Here is a 27,369-nt window from a genome sequence, read left to right as displayed (position 1 = left end):
TTTTGAATCGTCCAGCTCCAGGTAAAGGAAAATTTAAGCAAGAAATCTGTGAGTGACAGAACAGGGGTTTCAGTACCTTGAGCACACGTCAGCTTCCTGTCCAGCCTCAGGGATGCTAGGCAAAGGTAATATCGCCATAGCCACAGCTTAGGAAAACCCCCAAACAAAATAACCAATCAGGCATTGAGATGAAGCACATGTGTAATCCCGGCACTCAGGAGGCAGAGGCAGGAGTCTGAGGTCACCTTAGGCTACAGAGTGACACCTGGCCTTAAAAGCTTGGAATGCAGCTCAGGGGTGTGCTAATCAGTACAAAGCCCAGGGTTGAATCTCCAGCATGGCAAATAAGAGAGAAAGGAAGAAAGAGAAATGTGAGCATATGGGTATATGGTTGGTTTTTAGATAGCATGGTATGATGAACACATTTAATAGCCATTCAAGTCCAAAGGCATTCTGTTCAAACACCAAATAACCTATCTCTCACTAAATCAGGTGTCCAAGAGTGGCAGGTACAAAGAGCCAAAGATTTTTTGCCAAGAGCCCAAGTATTGCTAGGTAGAGAGAGTTTCGATTCCTTGATTAGCCAAAGAAAGCCTGACCGAATCATTCATTTTGCATGTTAAAAGATACCTTGACTTGTGGACTCAGGCCAAGTGATCTCCAGAATGAACATGCCTAGTGTGGGACATGCTTCTGTTACAGGTGGATCATGAGACAACACAGGTTCAGGTGTTGACAGCTGGCTTCTCGCACAACCGATCATGCTAAGGGCATGCGATGGAATGTGTAGGGGGTGGAACCTAGTTGGAGGGAAGGACGTGGGTGTTTGGGGACGTGTACCTTTGAAGGGGACATTGGGATGTCAACACCCCCTCTTTGGGTTTGTTTTCTAACCACCATGATTAAAAACAGCCTTGGGCTCTGACACATTGCCTGTGATAAAGGGACGCTCAGCCACAGCCCTGACTGGGCCAAGGAACCTTGGACTTTCCCTGATTCTCAGTTGATTTTCTCATGCATTCTGTCTCAGTGACAGAAAGCTAAATCTATGTAAAAATTCCCATATAGGAAATGATGGGTAAGCGTTCTTGTCATATGATAAGGTACGGGTTGTGGTTGCTGCTCTCTCAGTGTGGTCTTACAGCCCTTGCCATGGTTTTATAATAGCAACTGTAGCAGAATCCCCCCCATACATGGGCTCAGGGATCCAACAATCCACTGTGGTGGTTTGAATCAGAATGTTCTTCACGCGCTCATATATTTGAATTCTTAGTTAGCAGGGAGTGGAACTGTCTGAAAGGATTAGAAGGATTAGAAGGCATGGCCTTCTTGTTGGAGTAAGTGTGTCACTGTGGGAAGGCTTTGGGGTTTCAAAAGCCCACAGTAGGCCCAGGCTCTCTTTTTGCCTGCTGCCTGCAGATCAGGTTGTAAAGCTCTCAGCCACTTCTCCAGTGTGATGTGTGCCACCATGTTACCTGCCCTGATGATAATGGACGAACCCTCTCAAGCTGTAAGCAAGCCTCCAAATAAATGCTTTCTCTCTGGTGTTTCTTCCTAGCAGTAGATCAGTGACTAAGACACATGTCCTCTTACTCTCTTCCTGTGTCTTTGGAAAAAGTCACATGGTGTCATGACAGCGCTATGACTCAGCCAGCTGCAGGGATTTTCCATCAGGCCTGAATTGTCCTCATGCACTGAGGAACTGTTTAGATTCTTGCCCTAAATACCAGACAAACTAGCCTTGAGCAGGGATTCCTTAAACCGGAGGCTGCAGACACACCCAGGCAGAATAACCTTCCTCTCTCTCTTCCTTTGTGAAGAGACATTCATGTACTGTGGATGGTCCTCTAATACATACATGGGATTGATTGTTTAGGGTTCAATATTTCTTTCTTTGAAATCTGAACTAGACCTGTGCCTGGATGGCCCGTCTCTAGTGGGAACTTCCCTGCAGCTGTTATTAGGTGGGAAGGTGCCAGAGATGTATGAACAAAGCTCACTGCCAAGGTGGTGACCCAACCACTGTACTTGCCTTATTTCTTCTTCTTTGTATCATCATCATCATCATCATTTAGAAGTAGTTGTCATCATAGCTTCTTGGGTCAATTCTTCATGGCCCACAAGGCCAGAGATTTTTTTTTTCTCTGTTGTTTGTGGTGAGATTTAACTCATCTTCTTCTATACAGTCTAAAGTGTACTTTGCAGAGCAGTGTTGCCCACAGATACCCAACAGATGAATGCAAGCTCAAACATCCACTACTCAACAGTTGCAAGCGCAAAGACAAAAGAATCGGAGCAAGATGGTGCCTGTACTAAACACGTACAGACCTTTTCTCTCTCCATTTTCTTATTCTTTGACAGTTTCATTCATGCACATAATACATGCCAGTTCTATTTGCCTCCCATTTCTCTCTCTTCCAGTCCCTTAGTTACTGAAACTCTTCTTTCCAGCAAGCCCTCCACCCCTTCTTTTCAAGACATATCTCCTTTTCTGACCTGGCCACCATCACGCATAGCATTTCTGTTGCAGTTGGTATTGTGCGTCATCTAGCAGGAGAGTCAGGGGCACAGAAAGAAACCTACATGACCTGTGAAAGTATTCCATTGGATGTAAGAGACTAGATTTTGGCATCGTTGGGTCCTAGAACTATGTCTCAAAGGTTCTAAGAGATGATTACACAGGAGTGGGACAAGGTCTTCCTTCATGCCTGAGCTGGCAGATCCTCACAGTGACAGTGACCAAGCGCCTGTCTCCATGTATGCCTGTGGCTCTAACGGAAGCCTAAGTCAGTAGAGCTCTTTGCTGCACCAAGTGGTCTAGGCCGGATATTCACCAATGCATCCAGCACTGAGACTTTCTCCAGTACACGAAAGTGAACTCAAGTAACCCAATACCACAGTGCACTGGTCCATTAACAATTCTGGTTTGGCCATAACTGATAAATGATGCCACTAACAGGTCTGTTTTTCTCTTTCTCCAGGAAAAGGTCCTCTCAGTCAGGTCCCACACATGCATATAAGGAAAGGGAGTGAACATTGATGTGTTTTATAAAGCCAAGGGTATTGCTGGGCAGTGGTGGCACACGTCTTTAATCGCAGCACTTAGGAGGCAGAGGCAGGTGGATTTCTGAGTTCAAGACAAACCTGGTCTACAGAGTGAGTTCTAGGACAGCCAGGGCTACACAGAGAAACCCTGTCTTGAAAAACAAAATGGGAAGAGGTTCCTCAGTTGGCCTATGCTGAGGCATCCACTGCCCCCTCCTTTCTCCTCTGCAAGGTACCAGCCATACCATGGGTGTAGTATAGAATAGAGTTTATTTGGGGATATGGGAAAGGGAGTTGAGAAGGGAGTAGAGGCAGAGAAGGAGAGAGAGAGAGAGAGAGAGAGAGAGAGGAAGAAGAAGAAGAAGAAGAAGAAGAAGAAGAGGAGGAGGAGGAGGAGGAGGAGGAGGAGGAGGAGGAGGAGGAAGACAGAGGAGACAGAAGAGGGAGGAGGAAGAAGAGGAGGAGGAGGAAGAGAGGAAAGGTGAGGCTGGCCAGGAATACATAGAGAGAGGGAGGGAAAGGAAAAGGAGGGAGAAAGGGGTTAGGGAGAGAAAAGGGGCAAAGGGGCAGAGAGTCAGAGAGAGCCCAAGAGGTCAAACAGTCCCTTTTTTAGCAAGCCAGGCTTACCTGGCTGTTGCTAGGTAACTGCTGGGTGGAGTGTAGAAAGAATGCCACCAGGCACAGCAAAGTTGTAAGCTATGTGGTTGAGAATATGTTATTCACAGATTTTAAGTATATCCACAGGAGGAATGAACCAGCTGGAAAAGCATTTGGGAGCTAACTAGGCAAATGCAGTTCTAGGAGGATACTGGAGCACATCGGGAGTTATTCTTAGCTTTGCTACATAAGAAAATGGCCCTTATAGACATAGGACACATTTCTTACTTTTTTAGAGATGCACAATGAGAGGTGTGTCATTTACATTTAAATGCTGCAGAAGGGGACTGGGGAGGTGGCCTAGCGCTTGCTGAGCAGGTATGAAGACTTGGGCTCAAATTGCCAGCATCCATGATGAGCACTTGTGACCTCAGAGCTGTGGTGAGCGGAGCCAGGAGGGTTGCTGAGGCTTTCTGGAAGTCACTTAATCAGGTCAGTGAGGCACTCAGGCACAGGGAATAAGGTGGAGAGTAGAGTACTTCATGTCTCCTCTGGCCTCCACATTGAAAAAAATCAACTGAGAGGAGATAGCTCCACAAGGAATGATCTGGTGAGGGCCTGAGGGATGGTCACACCACAGTTTGCTTTTCCTGCTGTCTGTCTTTAAGCTAATTAGCACAGGGAGCTAGCTCCTCATCAGATTCTAAGATTAGTCAGATGCATCATCATCACCATCATTATTATCACCATCATCATCACCACCATCCATCCATCCATCCATCCATCCATCCATCCATCCATCAATCAATCCATCAATCCATCATCATCATCAATCATTATCACAATCAACCAATCAATCATTATCATCATCGTCACCATCAATTCTCCTCCTCCTCCTCCTCTTCCTCTTTCTTCCACACTGGCTGCCTAGTACAGGAGCACCGTATAACACGATGTTTCTCTTTTATTTTTTGACATTCTGGTGCATATACACATACTGTGATCACACTCACAGAGCCAAGTTCACAGAAACAAGCTTGCCAGCTTTGCTCTTTACCTTTTCAGAGTCTCTGGTTCTGATCCCCTCTGCTGCAGTGTGGTCTGGAATACAAGGTTAGCACGGGAAGGGTGCTTTTCAATTTTTTATTTCTCTGACTCTTTAAAGAGAGAGAAGGATAGCGGCATCTGTTTGCTTGCTTTTGTCTCTTTTTTGATGCTGGGGATGGGATCAAGGGCTTTGTGCATACTCAGCATGGGCCCTACTGCTGAGCTACACCTTCAAGATGACCAGGTGGGATCCATTCTTATCTACTGCCAGAACTAAAGGAGGCTAGTAATTATGAATCACAGTTTCTAGTTTCAGCATCACAACTATACATAGCTATGCTATACTTCTATTCGGACAGATATTTTGCCTAAAGAGAAATGTTTCTATGACTTTCTAGACTTTGCTCCACAATGACCACACTAATACAATGTGTTAGGAGCTAAGGGCTCTGGGCTTCCATCTTTATGTTATTTTCACAATAATTCCAAGAGGTCGGTATCACCATTTCCACCTGAGAGACGAGAGTGGTGTTCGGTAGTCTGTCCGAGGTATAAAGTTGGACTTGAACTCAGGTTGTGTGAGCCCAGTGTACAACAAATATGCAAGGAGTCCTTCCTGCCCTAAGCCTTTACAGGGTGGGAAGACGCCATAGTTTGTCAAGGCTTTCTGCAAGTGAGCACGCTTGTATTGACAGTCTCTAACCTAGCAAGATCATTTATTCTTCTGTCTTAAAACAGAAGGCAGTGGTGTAGTGTACTTGTCTACTTGGAATGTCATAATGAAATACACTGCTTAGCTTCAACAACAGAAAGTTATTTTCTCAGCTGTGTGGAATCCAGATGCCTCTCAGATCATAAGGAAACCAAACCTAGACTGGAGCCCACCCTTAGGATCTCATTAAACTTTAATACATCATGTGTGGCCACACTATGGGTTAGAGACCCGCCATAAAGACGAGGTGACACAGGCAGTCCCTTGAGAACGATGGCCACTTCCTAACAGCAGGCGATTGCTTCTGAGTGGCACTTCACACTTGAAGACCAACATGATTAGCACATATTGGCGACCAATCTGAAACTATGAAGGTGGGTTGAGGACACCTCATCCAAAATGCTGCAGCCCATAAGTGCTCAAGACTTTGGGGATGGAGTTTAAAATACATACACACAGTGAGCTATTGGGGCTGGGGCTCAGTTCTACTATACAATTCCATTGTCTCATTTCCAGTGTGCATACACAGCTCGAAGGTAATTTCTTTTTTTTTTTTTTCTGTTTCAATAATTTTATTTACAAAATCAAGTACCAAGCAGGGCTCAGCCAATGAAGAGTGTCTAGTTAATCCATAATCCGTAAGTGATTTATTTTACCTGCTGTGATCGAAGGTAATTTCAAGCTGTATTTTTAGTGTACCTCTATTCTGACTGTAACTTATCCTTTGCGGTCAGGTATGGAATTTTTTACTTGCTGTAGAACGTTGGCGCATCAAAGTTTAGAATTTGGCAATGTTTCTGATTTTGGGCTTTCAGGTTGAAGGTGCTTAACTTGCAGTTTATTTTAGTAAAAAGTCTAACTATCCAGAGGAAATACATCCCCCTCTTCTCTCTACAAACACACACACACACACACATACATGCACACACACATGCACACACACACACACACACACACACACACACACACACACACACACACACACACAAGCTGCCCATATTTAGGAAGGCAAACACCTGCTCTGGCATTTCCCAGTGGCCCTGTGGGTGGTGAGAACTCCTCATTGTGCTGTTGATTCTGAGCTACACTGACTTTCAATGCCACAGCATGGTGGGAATGCTCCCTTAGAGAGAAGGCGAGAGACTGTTTTGAAAAACTTAATCAACAGAGAATCAACCTTTCATCCTTTGTTGTGTTGCAGAAGTAAGTCTAACTCCCCTTGGGTGGCTCTATATGTGGACATAGGCCCACCACTTTCTTCCACCCTGTACAGGTCCCTACGGTTTTAACCCCACCGCAGCCTCATGGTTCTCCCTGCCATTCAACCCAGTCCTTCAATTGCTAGCCTTTGCTATTCTTCATCTCTTGAATTTCTGCACACAAGTTAGGCTGAGCTTGTGGATTCCCCTACCCCATCCCGGGAGGGTTGATATTTTTACAGTGATATTGAGCCTTCTAGCCCAAGAATATGGTGCATCCCTTCATGTATTTATGCTATTATAAATGGTAGTTTATTAATTATTTTCCAATATGTGTTGCAGGTAAATAGTGATGCAAATTATTAGATCGCTGTACCTCAGTGTGAGCGGAGGTTGTTGCTGGGACTCCCAGATTTCACACCATCATGAAAATGGTGAGGTGCTTGCATATCTTAGGTGGATAATAATAAATAATTATTATTTATGGGATAACTAATCTCAGATTGTTGATATCTAACACTGTGTAGAGAGGTATTTACTATTTAGGAAACAATGAGGAGAAAGATAACCTGTGTGTTTCAGTAGAAATATGATTTTTTTTTCTTAAAAAGTTTTATCTGCAGTTGGTTGAATTTGTGGATAAGAAACTCTGGTGGATATGTGTGAATCATTTGTGTTGTACACAGAAACCTTTGTTAAACTCACCCTTTTTTGCTGGTTTGGCAGATTTTTATCATATCTTCTGGAAATTATATGATTGTAAGGGCTTCACTTGCTGCAATTAATCTTTTAATGTCTTAGTAACATTTCTTCTGTTTTTGCTTGGTCTAGGCGCCCTGGTGTCTCCTCTTTGACGTGGACAGAGGATTCTTTGAATGCTCTATGGTTAAATCTTCTGTCTGCTGTGGGCTTAGTTTCCTTATTTATTTCTCGATAGGTCCTGACCTCACAACTTAGCAGTTCCCCACTGTTTCCCCTTTGCTTACAGCTTAAATGGAGGTTGAATTCCATTAAATGGTTATCTGCACCTCCAAGCTGACCATGAGGCGTTCCCTTTTGTCTGTTGGTAGTCTGCACAATACTGATTCTGAACATTCCCAAGACCAAGCCAAAGTAACAGCGATAAAAATTCCTTTAGATATATAATAATGGATTTGTTTCTGAATATTGCATAAAGATTCCCTTGTTTATAGAATGAGAGATACTGGCCCATTTTTTTTTTTAAATATCTTTATCACGTTACCATAACAAGCTAGCCTTTTGCGTTTACTTTATTACTTATGTACGTGTGTGAGTGTGTTTGTGTGTGTGTGTGTGTGTGTGTGTGTGTGTGTGTGTGCGCGTGCGCGTGCATGTGCATGTGCATGTGGGTGCCTCTAGAGGCCAAACTGGGCACTGGATCCCCTGGAGCTGGAGTTAAAGGCATTGGCGAGCCATCCAACATGGTTGCTAGGAATTTACTTCAGGTCCTTGGCAAGAGCAGTGAGCACTCTTGACTGCTGAGCCATCTTTTCTTCTATTAACTAGAGTAGGATTTGAATAACACTATTATTATACCATTCTCAAAGATCTGAAAAATATTAATTAGGGAAGCCACGCGGATCTACAGTTTTTTGGGGGGGGGAGTATGAACTTTTGGGGGGAAGGAGGTACAAGTTTATTTTTTTGGTTTTGGTTTTATTTTTACTTGACAGTATGATTTGTTCAAGAGATTCAGACATTTAAATTTCTTTTAAAATTGTTTAAAACCAAATTCAGATTTCCTTTCCAGTTTAAAGAATAGTCCTGATAAGCAGCAATGTCCCTTCCTATTCTACACACGAACATGTTTCTTTCTTCTCTGACAACCTTTTCCATTTGTATGACGCACTGCTTTAACAGGGACACAGGGTAGGGCTTGCTATCTAGCTCACTTATGTATTCATCAATGTGTAATACAAACAGTAAGGGCAAATACTCATTTTCTCTGAGTGGGAGAACTGAATTATTAATGTGCACTAGGGGGAAATTGACCTTTGCAAATTGTCTTAGTTCAGGTTTCTATCGCTGTCATAAAACACTCTGACCAAATGCAGCTTGGGGCGAGGGGAAAGGGTTTCTTTCCTCTCACAGCTCTCGGATCACAATTACAGAGGGAAGTTGAGACAGGCACTTGGGGCAGGGACCTGGAGGCAGGAACTGATGCAGAGACCACGAAGGCATGCTGCTTACCGCCTTGCTCCTCCATGGCTTGCTCAGCTTGCTTTCTTATAGATCCCAGGACAACCAGCCCAGGGATGGCCCCACCCACAGTGGGCACCTTTAACATCAATGCCCCACAGGCTTGTCTACAAGTCAGTCCTATAGTAACATTTTCTTAATTGAGGCTCCCTCTTCTCAGAGGACCATAACCCATGTCAAGTTGACAAAAACCAGAACAAGACAGGACAGTTGTTATCCCTGGAAAAAGAAGAATCCCAGAATATTTAAATGTAAGGTTCATGACTCAAATACTCTAAGCACAGCCAAGAAAACTGAAAAAAACACATGGCTAACAAAGAGTGCAGGCATCTTAAAACACAGGCGCGCACACGCACACAACTTTATAGTCTCCGTGGATATCTCTGAACTGACCATCCTGATGCCTATTACAGAGTCTAGGCAGAGTTATATATGGTCCCCACCTTCAGGGCCTCACAGCAGTTAGCTTATCTAGCTGTCTCTATGGTGTAGCAGGATGCTCTAGTAGAGGGAGAGTCGAGAAATAAAAGCACAGTTGTGTGGGGGGGATCCCAGCTTTCCTGGGGGTTCTCCTCCTCGACAGTCCTGCCTTCTCATGCTTAGTGAGACTCAGCAAGAAGCACACTGCTCCCTTAAATCAATGTTCAGGCTTCGCTCATCTTTTGTAATTGCCATTCTTTTTGTTTTGTTTTGTTTTTCTGATGGATATCTGTGTGCCACTTCTAAGGTCAGTGTAGGGAGGCATAAGTGAGCTACCCTGACTTCAGTGACATCAGTGCAAGGTGGAACCCATCAGGATTCACCAATGAAAATAAGAGATATCATTTTCCTTCATTTACTTGGATTGTTGTGTTGTTGTTGTTGTTTTAAGACATGAAAAGTGTCCCTAAATTCCACAATACCGCCTGGTAGCTTTCAGGTTCTAGTGATGGACTCCCCATTGATCTGAGGAAAGGAGGCCTGAGTCAAGTCGGTGATCTAGAATTCAGATTCTGAGTCTGGGCACAGTCTGGGCTGGAGTGAGGGAGGGAATGAACAAGCCTTCTCCGATGGGAATCTACCTGACTTCAGGGCTGTGCAGAAGCAAACTTAACTCTCAACCCTTCTTATTCCTGCTGGAGAAACTCATCCAAGGGTCTGTGCTAACTTGTATTATCAGGTTAATAGAATGCCTTCCCTGCAGCTCTGTCTGCACAATAGCATAGGAGCAAGCAATGGGGGGAAGGGGGGTTGTCCATCACTTTCTTGACTTCCTCTACTAGAGCATCCCACTACACCATAGAGACAGCTAGATAAGCTAACTGCTCTGAGGCCCTGATATTGGGGACCATATATAACTTTGCCTAGACTCTGTAATACGCATCAGAATGGTCAGTTCAGAGATGCCATCTGCAGAGACTTTAAAGTTGTGATTAAGATACAGGAAACATAAACTGCTGATCTTAATATGTTTTAAAGATTTATTTTTCTTTTAAATGCATGTACATGGTGTGTGCATTCATGGGGCTATGTGCACCCTGTGCATGGAGGAACTCTCAAAGGCCAGAAGAGGGCGTCACATCCTTTAGAACTGGAGTTCTAGGAGGTTGTGAACTGTCAGGTCAGTGTAGGAAACCAAACCCAGGTCCTCTGTGACAGTAGCAGGTGCTTGTAACTACCCAGCCATCCCTCCAGTCTCTCACCTTAATATTAACTCATGATGCCTTTCAGTGCTGTTAAACACATCCACACGGCCGATGCTGTGCAAGCATCTCCAGTGCCCTTATGCCCTGCAAGACTGAAATTCTGTATCCACTCAGCATTAACACTCCCCTCTCTTGTCGGTTACAGGTCAGCACTGCCTCCCACATCTCCCTATTCCAGGCACTCAAAGTACTTCAGTGTGTGTGTGTGTCTGTGTGTGTCCCTTAGTCACTTAAGCCTAACGTTCTCAGTGGTCACCCACACTGTACAGTGCTTCACAATTTCCTTCCTTTTGAAGGCTGAGTAAGAGTCCGCTGTTGGATGACATGTTTGGTTTTATCACCCACCCATGGGTAGACCTTCATTACTTCCATCTTACGTGAATGACACTTCTGTGAACACAGATGATCATATATGTTCTCTTCTTTCTGCTTTCTGTTCCCTTCAGTATATATGCAGAGGTGAACTGTTGAGTCATATGGGAGTTCTAGATTTCTTTTTTGGGAGGGGGGAACACTCGGCTGTTTTTCACAGCGGCTTCCCAGTTTTATATTTCCCCTGAGAGCACACAGCACCTGGGATGTCTCTGCATCCTCACCAACACCGCCTCTCCATCCTCCTCTTGTTGCTATTGTAATGATCAGGATGGCCCTAAGGGGTACACAGTGACGGATGCAGTTTAATGTGTTGAACTTGGAAGAGGAAAATGGGAAGAGTCTAGAGCTCTAACATTTGCCTGTGAGCTTAAATGCTTTTAAACGTTTGCCATTTCTTCACCCCAGGGCACCACAGTAATAATTTCACAAACTAAAGGCCTGTTTTTGACCCTTTGGGATAAGACCTTTGATTTCTTTGCTGAGGGAAAGCAGGGACAGCTTTCATGAAAAGGACAAGTACATAAAAAAGGCTATGTTGTTGTTGTTGTTGTTGTTTCCAGAGAAAGAAATATCTGATCACTGTTCCCTTAGCGAAATCAGGACTTATCTACCAATTTCTTCTAAATTAATCGACAACAGCTTTGTTAGATATAATGATACCAGAATTACTATAAACCCGATCATTTATTATATAAATATTATGTATATAAACTTGAGTAGCTGGTAGCTCTGATCTGTCTCCTTGAGGCTCAGCGGGGGGGGGGGGGGGTTGGAGGGGGAGGGTGGGGATGAAAACATTGGTATTTTTTTTTCAGGTTGAATGAAAAGTTTCTTGAGATATGGAGGAAGTAATGTGGATCCTGTTACCCTGTTACAGCTTCTAGCTTTATGATCCAAGGAGACAGGAAAGATAAGTTTAGTGAAGAACAGAATAGGCCAGTAGACTCATGAAGCAGATCAGCGACCGACCGTTTTCTGCCTAGGGCCTGGTGGCCAGCACTTCCTGCTTTTCAGGCTTCTGCTGTCTGTGGGGATAAAATCAGCCATAGCAGCTAGGGACGGGTGGTCCATAAATGAGTGTATTTGGCTGTATGACAACAAAACTTCATTTGATAAACCAGTTGTAAGGTGGGGCTGGTCATGGTTTTGTAACTCCTGAAAATTATGGTGTCTCATGAAAAGGAGAAAGATGAAGATGAAGGGGAAGGAAGGCAAAGGGGAAGGAGAAGAGGAGACAAATGGAGACACAAATCCTCAATGTGCTTTCTTTAAAAAATGAAGTAGAAGCTAGGTATCATGGCATACACACATCTGTAATCTCAACATCTGGGCAGCTGAGGCCAGCAGATCAAGAATTTAAGGCTAGGTTGGATTATGTAGTGAGACTCTGGAAAACAAACAGAGCTAAGCTACAAAGATCAATGGATGGGTGAGCAAGTATAATTTTTGTACATTGGTAGCTACATTGTATAAAACTGTAACTTTTGCTGGGCATGATGGTACTCACTTTTAATTCAAGTACTTGGCAGGTTGACAAGATTATCCTTGGCTATGCAGTGAATTTGGGGCCTTCCTGGGCTACATTGTTTCAACTTCTTATTCCTCAGCCACCCAGGAAAGAAAACTGGCTTTCATGTAAAACCATACACATTTTACAACTTTTGATCCTTGATGCAGCGGGCACGAGGTTGATAAAGATCAGTATAAAGCTGGATAGGTAGCTCTAAAATTCCAACTCCTCATCATGAGACAATGTTTGATCGCACAAAGGAAAAAAAATTTGATGTGATGGGCTGACATTGCATCCTTAAACCAAGTCATTGCTGGAGTCACAGCTCAGAGGTAGAACTCTTGCCTGGCAAGCACATGGCCCTGGGTCTGATACCCCCAGTACTGTCTTAAAACAAGACAAATGAAACAACAGAAAACCAATTCACTGAACAAATGCTTGACACAATGCATTTTTCTCATTACAACAGAAGGCTCCAGGGTCAGCACCAGAAGCACAGGCTCTGCCTCAGGGGATGGCTGGGGCCAAGGTCTTCTGACATCGATCCCCTCTTTCCCCACTGCTTTCCGTGGATGGAAATTTCCAACTAAGCTCTCCCCAGATTCTCCTGAGCATCCATCTCACAGGGCCTTGACCTTGGCGTGAAGAACTGCATCTTGCAGCTCTAATAAAACTATCTGCCTCCTACACCCGACGGGCTTGAATAAACACAGATGCTCTAAGCTTTGTCTCCAGAAAAAGGAAAAACAACAGAGGTCCCTTAAAATGTCTCCCTGAGAAAGTACAAAGCCACCGACAGCTGATAATAGATCCCCAAGCTTCCATTGATTGGAACATTTACCCTAGGAAAGTCAAGGGCTCTGAGGTTCCTTGCTGTCTTTGATGTATATCTCAAGGACCTGGGGGAACATCCCTGTGAAATGAGGGCATCAAGGGTGGGGCTCCTGTCTCCATCTCTGTAGGACTCTAGGAGCCTAACAGTTATCAGTTAACAGACATGACTCAGTCTCATCCATTAGGCCCCCGTGGCACACCCCAGTGTTTGAAAGATCTCTGTCTTTTGCTTCCATGGAGCTGAATTCTGCTCTGGTTGTGGTCTCTCAACGGCTAAAATCTGTTTAGCTTCCATTTCCCACCAGTGTCTGGCTTGGTTTCTCTTTGGCAATGATGCTGCAACATGCCACCTTCAGAAGACACTGTCCCATCTTTAATGCTTGGGCCTGGGGTGGGAGGGAAGGCTCAGTAGTTAAGACCACTTGCTACTTTTCCAGAGGACCTGAGTCTGGTTCCCAGCACCCATGTCAGGTGGCTCATAAGTGCTGGTAACACCAGCTTAGCTCCAGGAGAACAGACACCCTCTTTTGGCCTCTTCAAGTACCTGCACACGCTTGGGGCATACACATGAGGTACAGGTATGAGGCACACATAAGAGGTGCACGTTTGAGGCATATGAATGAAGCATGCATACACACACATAGAGATGCACACACTCATAGAGATTGGCACACACACACACACACACACACAAAGAGAGAGAGAGAGAGAGAGAGAGAGAGAGAGGGAGGGAGAGAGAGAGAGAGAGAGGGAGAGAGAGAGGAAGAGAATGCCCCACCCCGTTCCCATTGTCCTCAGCATGTCTAGCTTCCTGCCCAAAGGGCCTCAAAGACTGACAGCTCTTCACTAGTGAGTCCAGGAAATGGGTATATTCCTGTTCCACCTGGAGCTGAACCCTCTTGAGTTTGCATCTCTGTAGAGTCAGACTTTCTTCCTGGGAGAATAATATTGCTTTCTTTCCCACTTCTAATGCATCAGTGCACAGAATTCCAGAGCTGTGTGGCCACATCTTGGAGCTACAAATGGCACAAATTACTGAGCTCTCAAACCTGAGTTTTAAGGGAATTAAAGAAAAAAAATTAGAAAAGAGATGTTGCAAACAGGTATCTAGAAGAATTAATCTACTTAGTTTAAATTTACTGGTGAGTGCCATAATTTCATGAAGAATCTGTGAGATTATACTGGTTTGTTTCCCAAACCAGCTCACTGGTTCAGTTACTTATTTATTCAAATATCTTCAGGGTAAGCACAGAGTTTGCTTTGATAACAAGCACGTTGCATTAAATCAGTTTCGAGATGTATCTGGAAAATCTATTCTTTTTTTCCTTCTGTACTTATAATTAAAAAGGAAAAGGGAACAGAACCAAGCAGCTAACTCTAATGCCTCTTTGTTTCTAGTCTTTGAAAATAACTTTGTATTACATTTTGAGCAGAAAAGAGTGTCCCGTGCTTAATTCAGCAGCTTAATGGCCCACTTCCTTGCAAATGCTTTCCAAACATAGCTAAGCCTCCATAATAAAACACACAGTAATCAGAATCACTGTGAACTCACCACAGGGTCCTGAACAGACACCTGCTATAGGTGTTTGCTTTGGGGAGGGTCAGAGGTGGCCTTGAGTGTATACATGAATTGAGATTTGTTCAGAAGGCTGATAAACCAAGGGCCCAGGGATAGGAAGACAGAGGAAGAAGAGGCTGTGATAGATTTAGGAGCCTGTGAGTAGACCTTGATCTGGCACTGCCAGGAAAGGCAGAGCTTGGCTTGTTGACAACCTGTGCCAGCTAGATTGATGTCAACTTGACCCAGGCTATAGTCATCTGAGACGAGGGAATCTAGATTGAGAAAATGCCTCCATACAAGCAGGCTGTAGGCAAGCCTGTAGGGCATTTTCTTAATTAGTGATGTATTGGGGTGGGGGTGGGGCAGCCAGCTGTGGTTGGTGCCATCCCTGGGCAGGCAGTCTGGGGTTCTATAAAAAGGCAGGCGCTCAGCCATGTGGAACAAACCAGGATGCAGCACTTCTCCACGGTCTCTGCGTCAGCTCTTGACTCCAGATTCCTGCCCTGTCTGAGTGTCTGTCCTGACTTCCTCCAGTGATGAACAATGATACAGAAGTATAAGTCAAATAAACCATCTCCACGCCAAGTTGCTTTTGGTCATGGTATTTTATCACAGCAATATAAACCCTGACTAGGAAAGAACCCAAAATAGGATGTTCATGAGCTACTCAGAACCAGAAGAGGGACCTCAACCAACTGATGGAGATGTTACATCCCCATGTTCATTACTAACTCCAAGAGATTCTTTTGAGTGTGTCAGGAGATGAAGTCAATGTTGGGATGTGAGCAGATGCTCAAAGCATCACATTGCTCTTGCATGTGGCGAGAGGCATCTAAATTACCTTTAATGAGGCGGGGTCTTGGGCCCTACTACACTCATAATAGCTCTTTGAATAAACATTAGAAGCAAGGATTGGAAAATGTCAGGGAGGTTAAATTCTGAGTGGTGTCGGAGTTTCAGCTGTCTCTATACTTCTGACTTTGAGAAAGGTACTTTATCAAAAGAACAAGAGAGGACTAAAGGGGGGGGGGGCATGCTTGTTTTTGAGGAGCAGTTAATCTCTGAAGTACTTCCTTGAAAATATTTAACTGGTCTACCCAGTCAACCCGAGCCAGCCTTTGGGATGCTTTCTTAGTTTCAAGGAGGGCTACTGCACCTTATCAAATTAAATGGAGGTAAACGCTTTGAGAACTTTAGCATAGATTTTGAAACAGGGAAGAACTGATGGAAACAATTTCAAAATGGAGTTGGGGGTGTGGCTCGGTGCTAGTGGAGTGCTTGCCTGGTACCCACAGTTCTCAGTTTGATCCCCAACACTCGATAAATAAATAAAATTGATTAAGAAATGAACGGATAGCGAATACAATGGAGAGTCATAGAAATTCAATATTCACATGTCTTCTCCCGCAACTGAAGTTAATTTTACAGGAAAGCTGAGAAAGAGCTTGCAGTCATGATTCACCATAGGCTTCATCTTGAGCCATAGAGAGATTGTGTTCAGGCTCCACAGCTTAGCCTGGGGAGGTGAGATTTCCTACCAACCAGCGAAGCCAATCACACCTTGACTGTCTGCCCTTCTTCAAGTCTGTGAGCATATTTGAATACATTAGTTATAGATTTCATTTATTCTTCCTACAAGTTTTGACCTTGGAGCATCCTTTATTCAAGGCACTGAAGGTGGAGTGGAGGGGTGATGACCATGCTGTTAACCATGCTGGGCCAATGAGGGGTTAACATTGCTTTCCTAGAGAGTCTGGACTCTGGCTTCCCAGTGGCAATACTAACTCAGTTTTTCTATCACTTACTGATTGAACTCTCTGTGATCAGGGACAAACAGCCTCCTGTTTCTTAGACTTGCTGGGGGTGTTTTCCCCCTAAGGATTTTTCGAGGGGATTTAGCTGTGTTTTCAAGCACTGCGCTCGACCCTCTGCTGTGTGCCCCTCTATCTCTGACTGCCCGTCTCTCTATACTGGGATTGCTCGCATGCACAAGCTTTCAAGAATCTTCCCACCCCTGCATCTGTATATCTAACCGTTGCATTGCAATTCCCTTTGCAATGAACTTGAGTGATTCTCCATCCCTGCTGGGAAGGCTCTGCTTGGGCTTAGGGTAAGAAGTAAGAGGCGTTGGTTTCTTTGGAATAGGATGAGCAAGGTCCATAGAAAGTGTTTTACAGAAACGTAACATAATGCAACAATGTAAACAATTAGGATTTGGTATAGTTTCAAGGGATTAAACAAAAACAACAAAAAGACTATGACAGCCTGTGGTAGTTTGAATGAGATGTTTCCCATGGGTCTCATTCCTTAGACGCATGGGAGACATCTCATAGGCTGTTTGGGGGGGGGGGGAGGGATTAGGAGGTATGTATGACCTTCTTCGATGAGGAATGTCAATGAGGGGTGGGGTGGGGCAGGCAAGCTTGAGGTTTTAACAGCTTCCTGCCATCCCTACTGCTCCCTCTGCTTTCTGTCTGTGGATCTAGATGTGGTCTCTCAGCTGTCACTCCAGCACCATACCTATCTGCCTGCAGCCACACTCCCTGCTGTGACAGTGATGGGCACCATATTTCTCTGGAACCCTAAGCTTCAAATAGACTCTTCCCTCTATAAGTTGTGTTGGCCATGTTGTTTTTAGCATATCAATAGAAAGGCAACTAAAACACAGCCAGTGATAACCACAGTGGGAAGCCTGGAGGAGAAATGCCCAGGAGAAGTCGCAGCAGACACGAGGTCTGGTGTTTACACTGGACTGCTTACTTTTCTTACATGATGATGGAACACTGGGCAGAATTAACTCGAGGAAGGAAGGATTTGTTTTGTCTCATAGCTTGATGGTAGAGAAGGCATGGTGGCTTTCATGCCTCTGGGAGTAGCTCTAGTCACTGGTGGTGGTAGTACTGGTCGCTTGCTGGCGATCTTGGCCAGAATTGGCGCACAACAGACCTGTAACTACAGCCCTGAATAGGACTCATTTCCAAAAAGTTTCATAAGATGCCCCAAACAGTGCCGTAACCTAGAGATCAAGTGTTTATACATCTGAGTCTGTGTTTGTGTTTGTGTGTATTTCACTTTCAAACCACAGCAAACATATTCTAGTATATTCTATAGGATGCTACTAGACTACTTCATGTAAGGGTTATGAAATTGTTTTGAACAATACTTATCCTGGGATTTACTCTATTACTGGTAAAGTACAATGTTATATTTTAAAAGTTCTTTTATTCTAATTGCTATCAATTAAAAATACTAGGGGGGGAGCACACAGATAAGGTGATTATATGTTCAAAGCCTTTTATAAAGATTCCATTTGTGAGAACTGCCAACAACTTACTTATTCTGATGTAGAGAAAATACACGGTTTTATTTTATTTACAAGACTCCAAACAGAAGAAACAGATCTGTAAGAAGGAAAAAAAAGGGTTAAAGAGACCCCTAAGTCTTAGCTCACACATTTAGGTGGGAATTCTACACAGAGTGTGCTGCAGACCATGCCAGCCTTTGTTCGGTGTGAGTGTACCTAAAAGGGGCTTTCAAATTGCACTCGAGCAAAATCACAGGTTGTATAAATTCGCTAATGAGGTTATTAAGTGACTTTCAAGGCATGCATTGTGGACTTATGAGAAAGTTCAGCTAAAAACGTTAATTTCCTTCCGTTGAACTGCAAAACATTGCAGACCACTGTTTCTTAGAATAAAAAAAAAAAAAAAAAAAAAAAAAAGAAGAATTAAACATCCTCCAGACTGGGACTGAAGCTAAGGGAAGGAAAAGGCTTCTATTTTGTATCATTAAACTGATGCTGAGATTCAATTGACACTTTTTTCCTTACACTATTATATTTAAAAAAACATGGGGCTGGAGAGAGGGCTCAGTGATGGAGAGTATTTGATGCCCTCGTAGGGGACCTGGGTTGTGTTTACAGCATCCCACATGGTGGCACATAACCGCCTGCAACACCATTTCAGAGGATCTTCTGTCCTCCTCTGGGCTCCAAGGCTCCTGTATGCACACATTGCACATACACTCATTCAGGTACACACATATATATGTAAATGAAAACAGAAAATATTAGGGGCTTTGAGAGATGATTCAAAGATTAAGAGTACGTACTGTTTTTGCATAGGACCTGAGTTCTGGAGGTACCCATTATGAGTGACTCACAACTGCCTATAACTACTTCTAGGAGGAACTGACACTGCTGGCCTCTGTCTGCACCCGCGCGCGCGCACACACGCGCACACACACACACACATACACATAAACAAATATACACACAAACACACATGCATATACACAATTAAAAATTATTAAAAATGCTTTTAAAAATGGGAAGGATTTCACTCTTATTAGTTATGTGAATCAGATTTGACAAGATTTATTCCTTTCTATGAATACTCGAATCCCTTCAGTCTCTTTAGATTTCTCCCTGGAGTTTAAAGCTCCATTTTAAGTGCACATCAGTCAAGTTTCTAGTGTGAAGGAAGCTACAGAAGGGGGGTGTCACAAGGCCACGTGCTAAGATTCACTCAGTGAAGTCATGTGGCAGTGGGAGGGGGTTCCCGAGATCTCACCTTCCGCTAATTTACTTTATTACTCATTTATAGTTTGAGACAGGGGCCTTACTGTGTAGAGCAGTCTGGTTCATGGGGGACCACCAGCCTCTCCTTCCTGAGTCTTGGGATTAAAGGCATGCCTACCTGAGGCAGCTTAACATTTATTGTGTTTTATTTTGTATTTGAGACAAGGTCTCAGAGTGCAACCTGGAACTCATTATATGGACCAAGCTGGCCTTGAACTCATAGAGATCAATTTGTCTCTTTCAGTCACAACTTAGATTTTTTCTTTTTCTTTTTCTTTTCTTTTCTTTTCTTTTCTTTTCTTTTTTGTTTTGTCATTTGTTTTTCTAGTCCATACTCTGCTAGGAACACAACAAAAAGCAAGAGGCTGGCAGCTTGCAGAGTGGGAGGACAGAAGGGTATGAAGCGAGGAAGACTAGGTTCACTCTTTGCTCGTCCCCCTGAGCACCACTACGCAGGGCATGCTACAGTAAGGCGGTTTTAAAAAGGAGCCGTTGGAGGGCAGAATGGGAGAGGGACAATGACTGGACAGAAAAAAAAGATTAAAGGTAATAAAAACATAAATAAAAAGGAACCTGACATTACATTGGAGAAGAACTGGGTAGTGCATACATATTAAAGACACACTAGTGGGGGGATTTGCTTGTGCACTGAGCAGAGAAAGGGCTGTGTTTTGTTTCTGTACAAACAACAATTATTTTCCTAATGCTTAATGGAGCGTCATATTTCCATAATGATGCGGTTCAACACAAACCACATGGAGACATGATTACACAGCCATATAACACTGCACAAGCAATTAAAATACGAATAAGATAATCAACGGTGCAGAAAATGTATGCTGATGTTTCCTTTCTAAGGACTTCAGTACTTTAGGCCCACAGCTCCTGAGGTTCAGAGGAACATTTTCAAGGTGTTGAAACCAGAACCCAGGTCTAGCTCCACTACACGTTGTTCGAGCTTGCTTTATTCACATTTAGATTGCTAGAGACCAACAGCACTTCAGCTTTCTGGTGGTTCCTTCTAAGCCACCTACAGCTTAAAGTGTCAGAAGACACTTTGGGTATACCATGTGGCTCTTAGATTCTAACTAACACCTTCTTTGGTCAAACAAGAGGTAATATAAATATAAATTAAACCATAGCTACATATTAGCCCTTTGATCAAAAACAGGGTAAAGATTAGTTCACAGAAAAAAACCAAGCAACCAAATAAACAACCCCCTAAGCCAAAAAGCCAAACCACCTACACATACTACACTAGAGATTCATGTGTACATAGTTTTACATACAAAATCGCTTTAAGTTTATTCTTATGCTATATATATGCTATATGCTACAAATACAGTTGCTTTGCACAGTCAATAACACATACACAATAAAATATTTTATATAGAAGGATGAGAAATTAAAACTTTCCCATTCTAGTTTCTAAGAAGTGTGCTGGGGAGGTCTTTGGGGATGCCCAAGCCCAAGAGGTGACACACTTCGAGTGTTTATCCCTTGGTTACCCTCATACTCTCAAATTAACCTGAGACATTTCAATATGGACCTTTCATTGAGGGGTGTCACATGAGAAGAAGAGAAAGGAGAAAGGAACTTTGCAGTGGTTAATAGCTATCAAGATCTAAAGACTATTCAAATCAAAGGATTTATTTCTACAGCTAATATTCACATGATACTTCAGGAACACTGTCAAATATTTGCATGAAAATATTAAATAATTATTCTACCCCCAGCTGTAGCCCCCACTACAGACAGAAAAAGCCAATGAAATTTTTTATTAGATATTTTCTTTATTTACATTTCAAATAGAAATGTAAATAGAAAAAGAAACAGGTCTATAGAAGGACAAAAGGGTTAAAGAAACCCCTAAGTCTTAGCTTATACATTTAGGTGGGAATTCTACACAGAATGCGCTACATGCTAGCCTTTGTTCAGTGTGAGTGTACCTAAAAGGGGCTTTCAAATTGCACTCGAGCAAAATCACAGGTTGTATAAATTCGCTAATGAAGTTACTAAGCGACTTTCCTAGTTTCCCCTCCTAAAAACCCCTATCCCCTCCCCCCTTCCCCTGCTCCCCAACCCACTCACTCCCATTCCCAGTCTTGGCCTTCCCCTATACTAGGGCACAGAGCCTTCATAGGACCTAGGGCCTTTCCTCCCATTGATGATTGACTAGGCCATCCTCAGCTACATATACAGCTAGAGCCACATGTCCCACCATGTGTTTTCTTTGATTGGTGGTTTAGTTCCAAGGAGCTCTGAGGGTACTCATTAGTTCATATTGATGTTCCTCCTATGGGGCTTCAGACCCCTTCAACTCCTTGGGTACTTTCTCTAGCTCCTTCATTGGGGACAATTTTTAAGAATATTTCCTTGAATCAAATGAGCATTGCAAACTCCCTAGCTTGTGAGGCGGGTGGTTCGTTGTCATGCACTCCTGAATAATGGATGCCCCTCCTCCAAAGTGTGAACCAAAGGGATCCTTCTTTTCTCATACGTTCACTGCCTGAGGTAATTTGTTACAGTGATGGAAAGCTACCTTATGCTTGGCTGGCCTTCAGCCCCTGCCTCACGCTACCCAAGGGGATGAATACAGGAGATCCGCATTCTGCAGGGGACAAAGGCAACTGAAATGATATAACAGGAAACTCTAGCATCAGTAGCCACATACACAAACCCAAACATCTCCATCTCAGCTTGTCATTGTTATCTGTTTTAGAGGGATGGTTATAGACACTTGCGTTACTGTCAAATTTTCAGAGACTTCCCAACAGAGCATTCCATCTGTAGTCAGCAAGAATGGGTTATCTGCTAATAGTAACCATTCAGGCTAATGGGTTATCTGCTAATAGAAGCCGTTTAGGCTTCTCCAGCAGAGCTGGCTGTAGGACCTAAGTTTAAGGGGCCTTCCTGTTCTCACCTCAAGAGACTCACGCCCATCCTTAACCACTGAGTGTCTAATGAAATTCACCAGGCCATGAAGCCCCACTCCCCAACTCCCTTGTAATGTTCCTTGCTCTCTTTGTCCTTTGGTTGCCCTCCCACAATGCTATCAACCAGTGCTAAACTGGATGCCAAGAGTGAAAACATGTAGATTTGAATTTCCTCCAAAAATCTTTTACAATGTTCCCACTCTGAAATCTGGTCCCCCAGGGAGCTCAGCTGTAATCTGTCCATTCAGCAGTCAGACAATGGGATCTCTTCTAGACATTCTGGGCACCAGGAGCTGAGTGCAGCCCAGCCGCAGCTGGCTGCCAGAGGGAGGTGGAGGGTGGGGGGTGCGGGTAAACATTTGTATTTGTTTTTAGCAGCCAGATTAGCGCTTCTGTCTTCACATGTTGGAGGCTCCATGTTCTGGGATCTGTCCTCCTTGAGAAAGAAGTCTAGGATGTTCTTCATCTTTGTGTTATTTCCAAAGCCATCTCGTGAGCCATCCCTGGGACTCAAGAATCAAAATGCAGCACCACCAAGCAGCCCTCTGCTCACTGGGGGGTTACTACTGTTCACTTCTGAGAGAACCTAAGACCTTGACATCAGACCACCAGAGTCCGTGTAACTTTGGAAGATTAGGCTCCTGCCATTCTTCCAGTGACCCCAAAGCCATACCCTAGACTCTTCAGGAAATGGCTCCTAATAGCGTTTTCTAGCTTCCAAAAGTTTAATCTTACTTCAAAACCTTCTATACCAGGAAAAATCTAAGTATTTACAATAGAAACATTAGTGCAATAAACCATCATTGAGTAGGACTCAGTTTTCTGCAACCCTGACCATGAATCTTGCAATTTTTTTTTTTTTTTTTTTTTTTTTTGGTTTTTTGAGACAGGGTTTCTCTGTGTGTAGCCCTGGCTGTCCTGGCACTCACTTTGTAGACCAAGCTGGCCTCAAACTCAGAAATCTGCCTGCCTCTGCCTCCTGAGTGCTGGGATTAAAGGCGTGCGCCACCACACCCGGCTTTTTTTTTTTTTTTTTTTTTTTTTTGTGGAATCTTGCAAGTTTTGATAAATAAGTTGGGATACTTTTTGCAGAAAAGTCCTATACTAGAGCAAAGAATGTGTCAAGAGGTCGGCACTGTCAGGGTATCCTAACCCTTAGGGAGTTTCTTAAACTACATGTGCCATGTGAACATTCATGTATACTATGTTTATTATTACATTCATTGAGTATGTGCTTATATTATACATTCATTGTTATGTCCTACTGTGTTGTGTCATGGTATGCATGCACACCACAGCATGCATATGATTGTCAGAGGACAACTGTTGGGAGCTGGTTCTCTTTTTCCATCATGCAGGTACCAGGGATAAAACTCAAATTGTCAGACTCTGCAGCAAGCACCTTTACCTGCTGAGCCATCTTGCTAATCCAGTTTATGCGTATTCTGAAAGCCTCCCTTCTTAGAGCGGCTAAGGACTTCTGAGATCAGATGTGGTGGAGGCTCGCCATACCTTCTCCTCCTGGGGGAGAGTTCAACCTCATCTAATTACAGACATAAACTGTCTGCACATTTGCAGGTTTAATCACTAGCAGGTTATGCAACCCTAATTAAAAATAACTTTGGCAAACATAAGGCACAGAGTTATGGAGCACAAAGTTCTTCGTATGAGAGCTCTAAAAAGTGGCTTTAAAAAAACATTTAAATTTTCATTGGCTCATTCATCACTTACAAAATATTGGCACAGAGGATGGGTCTGTTTTGAAGAGTGGTGCCTGCAAGTCTCAGAACCAGGCTTCTCCATTACCATGCTCAGAATGCATTGTCATGATATTAATATACACTGGTGACAGTACTGCCTATGGCATTTCTTCAAAGGTTGCACATATGTGGACACACACAGAGACACACAGGCACACAGAGACATAGAGACACACAGACACACACAAAGATACACAGACACATAGAGACACACAAAAACACACAGATACACACAGACACACACACAGACACACACTTCTTTTCTGCTTTGCTCCTTGACACTTTACATCCTGCTTTGCAAGCAAACTGTTATAGCCATTGATGAAGCCCAACCTGGACAAACCAAGTGTCTTGTGTATCCAGGATGTCCCCTTTCATGGTTCCCACCCAACCTTCTCACAGCTGCCAGAGGTATTTTCGGAAATCATATTACATCATACAAAGTGACCTTCTGTCCCTTTCATGCAGTCTTGTTGTTTACAGACCACATTTATAGACACCAAATTGGCAGATGAGGTCCTCGGCCGTTCAACCTCAAGCAATAATAAATAGCCACAATCATATACTATATAGTATCACTTAATGCTTGTTTGGGCTATTCCACACACTACCAGATATCACATTGTTATTAAATCATTATATATAGCCAGTCGTGGTGGCGCCCGCCTTTAATCCCAGTACTCAGGAGGCAGAGGCAGGCGGATTTCTGAGTTCGAGGCCAGCCTGGTCTACAAAGTAAGTTCCAGGACAGCCAGGGCTACACAGAGAAACCCTGTCTCGAAAAGAAAAAAAAATCATTATATATTGCTGGAGTTTGGATGTAGCTCCCTGAAGTTCATGGATTAAAAATTAAATCCTTAAACTTACCTTTCAATAACATTTAAAGGTTATCAGGGTTGGATAAGATCATGAAGGTCGGGCTTCATGATGGTGCTAGTGGTTTCATGAGAATGACGAGGGGCCTGAGCTAAAGTGCTTGCTCTCTTTAGCTAGGTGATCTTTCTATGATAGTACAGCATTGGAGGAAGGCTTGCCCCAAATGCCTAACACATGTGAGAAGTATGTTTTTCAGCTTCCTGGCTTCAGGAACCATAAACTAAATAAACCTATATTCTTTACAAAGTATTCAGCTTCAGAAAATGGACTAAGAAATATGTTAAGACTAGTATAAAGAGGCATACGGTGTGCTGTAATACAGTTTACTATACAAATAACATGGGAAGGGGTACTGAAACTGACTAGGCCTATTGAGCTATGATAACAGTTTATAATCTCCCCTTCCCTCTCCTGTCAAATCAGCTTTTGGTTCTGCATGTCTCATTTAATGCTTTGTTTGGCTACCTACTTAATTTATTTATGTTGTCTTCTAAATGCCTTTAAAGTGCTTTCAGAGCTACCCCTATAAATCCAACACAGACTGGTGTTCCAGTTCACATAGCTATGCAGTCCCTTGGACGTTCGTTTATAACAAGACAGCTGCATTATTCAAGGTCCTTTGGATGTCTGTAATTTGGACAGTCTAAGCTAGACTGCAAACATCTAACAGTGACCCCCCCCCCACCATGACCACGTGATTCTTGGATGGGGAATAAAAGGCGGAGTGGCCATGTTGTAAAGGCTTCACATTCTTTCTGTACAAGCCGGAATGAGAACAACTTCTCCTGAGTTTGGTCCAGGATGACTGGGCATGGATGTGTTGAGATGGCCTTAGCTGCTTCCACTATTTTTCAGAGCTGTGATTAGACTCCATAGTCTTTTTTTTATAAACTGGCAAATGGACATTACTGTAATCCTTTTCCTCATGATAGAATTCTACAGCGCCCACTGCTTTCCACGTCTCAAGCGCAGCAACATTTAGGGTATTTCCTTGGCAAGGACTCAGCTTGAAATGGAGGCTCTGCTAGTCTGTCATCTCAATTTCCATGGGAAAGCAGGGAACAAGTACAAACGACAAATAAACTAGGTAAGTCCTAACGGGATACATGGCTATAAGCGTGTCATGCGAAAGTTCTGTTATGCGATAAACATCTGAGATATCTCTAAGTAAACTGGAATATTTAAATGTCAGTTACTAAATATAAACCTAAGGACTCTTGGCTTCTTACATTCTATAAAAAGACCATATATGGGTCTATAAATAAATGCGTTTTCATAAATTGTTGGCATAGGAACGATCTGAATTTTTTTTTTCTGGGCTAGCAAGATGGCTCTCTGGGTAAAGAAAGGTCCTTGCCATATAAGCCCAGTATTGAGTCCCATTCCCAGAATTCATATAAAGGTGGGAGAGGAGAAGCAACTCTGTAATGTTATCTACTCTCTGACCTCCAGATATCACACACACACACACACACACACACACACACACACACACACAAACACACAATTTTAAAATTATAAACAAATTTAAAGAAAAAGATTTGTTTTCTTTCCCAATCTTCATTAAGAAAACAGGATGGGTGATTAAGAATGAAAATTAAGCCGGGCGTGGTGGCGCACGCCTTTAATCCCAGCACTCGGGAGGCAGAGGCAGGCGGATTTCTGAGTTCGAGGCCAGCCTGGTCTACAAAGTGAGCTCCAGGACAGCCAGGGCTATACAGAGAAACCCTGTCTCGAAAAAACAAAAAACAAAACAAAAACAAAAACAAAAAAGAATGAAAATTATAATTAAATTAAGAATTAGATCCAATTATTCCTAAATTCAGAAAATTTGCAGACTTTTCTTCAATGTTAATCTAAGGGAGGGGAAACAGGAGCGGATGGAAGAAGTCTCCGTGTGTCCAAGGAAAAGATAGATGTGTTTTGTGACCAGGAAAACAAGCATTTGGGTGGTAAAATAAAATTTTATTCTTGTTGTTATCCCATAGCAGAAAGTAGTTGAAGGAAGGAAGAGAAAAAAATTATAAATTCTGATCATTTGACTAAAGTTTACAAAAGCCAGCTAGTTGTGGGAGCATACTTCTCTCAGAGCACTCCCACAATTAGCTGACAAGCAAGTGGTACCTTACGCCCACTGCTCCAAGTAACCCTTGGCTTTTAAGTAAAAGGGGAAACTCAAGAACTGGTTCCAAGTGGCAGGTTTCTACAGAAAAATGCCAGGGACCAACTTGTTCCCCTAGTTCAGCTGGACTTAATACAACTAGACCTCAAGGTTCTGTGGGTCTAAGGCTCTGTCTGTGAGTCACTGAGCCACTGCCACAGAGCAAGAGGCCACAGAACACCTCACCTCAGGGGCAGCTCAGACATTAGTTTTGTTTAGTTGAAGAGGAGGACTGTCATACATGCATAAAAACCCAGCACCTCTCAGCAGGG

The 27,369-nt window shown here is 43.3% G+C and overlaps 1 protein-coding gene and 1 long non-coding RNA gene across 13 annotated transcripts in view; both read right to left on the bottom strand.

Annotated features, from left to right (window-relative positions):
- Phactr1 (phosphatase and actin regulator 1) overlaps positions 1-27,369 on the bottom strand; it is a 458,153-nt gene that overhangs the window by 104,279 nt on the left and 326,505 nt on the right. The window lies entirely within an intron of this gene.
- Gm52053 lies at positions 9,523-21,409 on the bottom strand. The gene is made up of 2 exons (XR_003950656.1): positions 21,314-21,409; positions 9,523-18,305 (listed from the first exon to the last, which is right to left on the bottom strand). It is a non-coding gene; the product is annotated as a predicted gene, 52053 (long non-coding RNA).

Source organism: Mus musculus, chromosome 13, assembly GCF_000001635.26.
Source record: "Mus musculus strain C57BL/6J chromosome 13, GRCm38.p6 C57BL/6J".
Classification (NCBI taxonomy): Eukaryota; Metazoa; Chordata; class Mammalia; order Rodentia; family Muridae; genus Mus; species Mus musculus.
This window is presented reverse-complemented; position numbering and strand designations above follow the sequence as displayed.